This window comes from Chionomys nivalis, chromosome 11, assembly GCF_950005125.1.
Source record: "Chionomys nivalis chromosome 11, mChiNiv1.1, whole genome shotgun sequence".
Classification (NCBI taxonomy): Eukaryota; Metazoa; Chordata; class Mammalia; order Rodentia; family Cricetidae; genus Chionomys; species Chionomys nivalis.
Genome location: NC_080096.1, coordinates 6508017 through 6511232, shown reverse-complemented (window position 1 = coordinate 6511232; position 3216 = coordinate 6508017). Strand labels below are relative to the sequence as shown.

The window sequence follows — 3216 nt, the reverse complement described above, 5'->3', positions numbered from 1 at the left end:
GGATCTCACAAAGGTTAGGCTGACCTGAAGGCTTTCTGTGTGGGGCCTGTGATCTCAGCTGAGTGCTCTCTGGAACCAGGACACCTGTGCCACGTGGATGGTACCGGAAGTACACTCTGTCCTCTAGTGGCCTGACAAGCCACCAAAAGGGCGTGCCCTCAGCTAGAGCCTCCTCCCCCATCAGCCAGAGGCAGCAGGATTTGGAGCTTGTGTAAGGTTGCTCTACACTTCCCCGATAGTGGCCTCTTTGCACCCCAGCTTCCTGCAGGTTTGTAAGGCGTGGCAGTCATCACCCCTACCTCATAAAGTCCTGGTGAGAATTCAGTGGTTTCAGGTTATAATGTAAACAAAGGAGAGCGATTCTGCAAGGGGCCTGGCTCCGCTGCTCTCTGCTCCCAGGGCGTCCCATTCATGGGCTCCCTAGCATCTTGGTTGTCTCTCTTAGGAGATGGCAGAGCTGTAAATGCTCATGACTGCATACCTCTGAGCTGAACACCCGCTCCTAGTGGGCTCTGGATAAACATTGGATAAAAGGATCAGAGAGTGAAACTCTTTCTCTGGCCAGCCAACAGGCTGTTTCTGCAAAAGTGAATCCCAGAGAAACACCCTTCCTTCCCTGTTAATTCTCGATGATCCCCCAAAGTTGGAGGCTCACTTCTTGGACTGCTTCATCCTGGCCTTGGGTGTGACTGGGAGTCTGCAGGGTCTTAGAGCAAGGTTCCTGGGAGAATAGGGCAGTGTGAGGTGCAAGGGCTTCAAAAACCAGGAGGTGTTGGGGGGGGGTGCAGCTCTAGAGAACACGGGCTTCCAGAGTCAGGTATTCTGTGAAAGAGCCGAGGGGTGGGACTCTGGGTGGAGTGTTAGGCAAACACTCTACCACAAGCCCCCTTCTGAAGAAAAGTGCTAGGCATCTCATTAGTTCATTCATTCATTCAACAAACACATACTGAGGTTCTGTGCATCAGGCATAGGCTTTGCCCCGAAGGATCCCAGTTTGGGGGCAGGGTCAGACTACAGAGGCAGACAGATAGTCACAAGCAACAGGCAGGTGAAGGCTGAGTCTGAATCACAGGTAGGGGGGTGAGGAGATCACAACCATGACTTTCTGATGGAGGACAGGTGGGGTCCTAGGTCAGGAGGCTTATGGGAAAGGTAACATCTAAATGGAGGGCAGAAGACTGGAAAGCACCTGGGATGGCCAGGTAGTGGTGCATGCCTTTAATCCCAGCACTTGGGAGGCAGAGGCAGACAGATCTCTGTGAGTTTGAGGCCAGTTTGGTCTACAGAGTGATTTCCAGGACAGATAGGACTGTTACAGAGACAAACCCTGTCTCAAAAACCAAAAAAAAAAAAAAGAGAGAGAGCGAGAGAAGAGAAAAGAAAAGCACTTGGGGGCAGTGGGGAGGAAGAGCATTCTGGAAAGAGGAGACCAGAGTGAAGACCCAAAGGCTGGGAAGTGTGTGTGTGTAGAATTGGGCAGCTGGTGTGTTAAACGAAAGGCACAGGCTACAAGGCATGAAAGGGAGAAGTGAGGGAAGCCAGGCAGGGCTGTGGTTTAACTTGGTGGCCGAGCATTTGCTTAGCATATGCAAGACCAGGAGTTCGGTCCTCAACAAACTGAATGAAGCCCTTGTGTAGAAGGAGCGGTGGGCTGTGTTCCTGCCGCCGTCTGGCGAGCTTATGCCCCGAAATAACAACACACAAACTATATTCATATAAACACTGCCTGGCCCATTATATCTAGCCTCTTCTTGGCTAATGCTCATATCTTGCTTAACCCATTTCTAATAATCTGTGTAACACCACGAGGTGGTGTCTTACTGGGAAAGATTCAGCATGTCTGACCTGTGTCCATCTTGGGCTGGAGCTTCATTGCATCTGGCTCAGAGAGGAGAGGCATGGCGATTGCCTCACTTCCTCCCAGCATTCTGTTCTGTTTACTCCGCCTACCTAATTTTCTGTCCTATCAAGGGCCAAGGCAGTTTCTTTATTAACCAATAAAATCAACTCAAAACAGAAGACCCTCCCAACATCAGCTGTGTGCTTCTGATTTGCTTCGAGGCACAAATGGTCTTCATCGTCTTGCCCCAGGAATCCACTGGTCCCGAGGACCTCTGTGAGCTTGCTGAATTTCTTCTCCACGTTCTTTCCTGCTGTTTCCGTAGCCTTCCCGGCTGCTGCTTCCACTAACAAATCTGGGAATTGGAATCCTTCTGTTTCTCATAGTCTGGTACTGCAGGCCGACCTCATAAGCCACTTGCCCCAGATGAGCAAACTTTCTGATTAGGTTTCAGCTGCCCAACCTTGAGGACAGCAGGGACTACTGCCCACGGGTTCTTGTCACAGGTGGAGGGAGCCTGTCCAACACCTTGAGGCGTTCCAGGGCAGTCTGGCCTTGTTTGGTCTTGCAGGCAGCATGCCTTGCACTGTGCACCAAAAAGTGCAGGGCCTGTAAGTGGTAGGAGCCCTGAGAAGGGTTGGTGCTCACCTGCTGTGGATAAAGGCCAGGTACTTTGTCTGGTTGAAACCCTCGCAATGCACAGAAGATAGCTTTGGCCATCCCGCGCTAGAACCTGCCCCTCTACCATCTTTGTTAAAGGCAATTGATGCTTTGTGTAATGCTAAGGCAGGAAACTACAGCCACCTCTGCCTCTTACAACAGACGTGTGCTCCATCTAGCTTACACACAGAGGATGCTAGAAGCTTCTTAAGGCAAGCTGCCTAAGACTGCTTCTACCTCAGGCGGATCTGGATCTAGGTACCCACCTGGATAACAGTGAGTGTCCTCTGGACTGGTGGATAAAGGTGGCTGCTGCCAAACCTAACGACCCAAGACTGAGCCCTAGAATCCACGTGGCAGGAGAGAACTGACTCCTACAAGTTGCCCTCTGGCCTCCACACATGTACCATGGCACAGGCACACCCATGCACACACACACACTGGGAGGCACCACTTGCTGACTATAGGTGAAGCTCCGTGTTCTATCCCCAGCACCCCAGTAAGTTTGCTGATAATGGATCCAGATAGTGTCAGTCTCTGGGCCATTCAGCCATGGCTCTGAGGTTGTTTTGGGCCGGGCTGGGTCACTACTTGTCTCCAATGACCATGCTGATTATTGACAAGACTTGGGATGCGAGCTGCTCTTAGAGGCAAGGGTGGGGCAGCTGCGTGATTGGAAAGGGCTGGTGAGTTTTTTCCTAAAGTAAAACGGAGGT

At 51.4% G+C, this 3216-nt stretch overlaps 1 pseudogene; it reads right to left on the bottom strand.

Moving 5' to 3' along the window:
- Positions 1 to 651: 651 nt before the first annotated feature.
- LOC130883564 (60S ribosomal protein L13a-like) lies at positions 652 to 2560 on the bottom strand (annotated as a pseudogene).
- Positions 2561 to 3216: the final 656 nt, after the last annotated feature.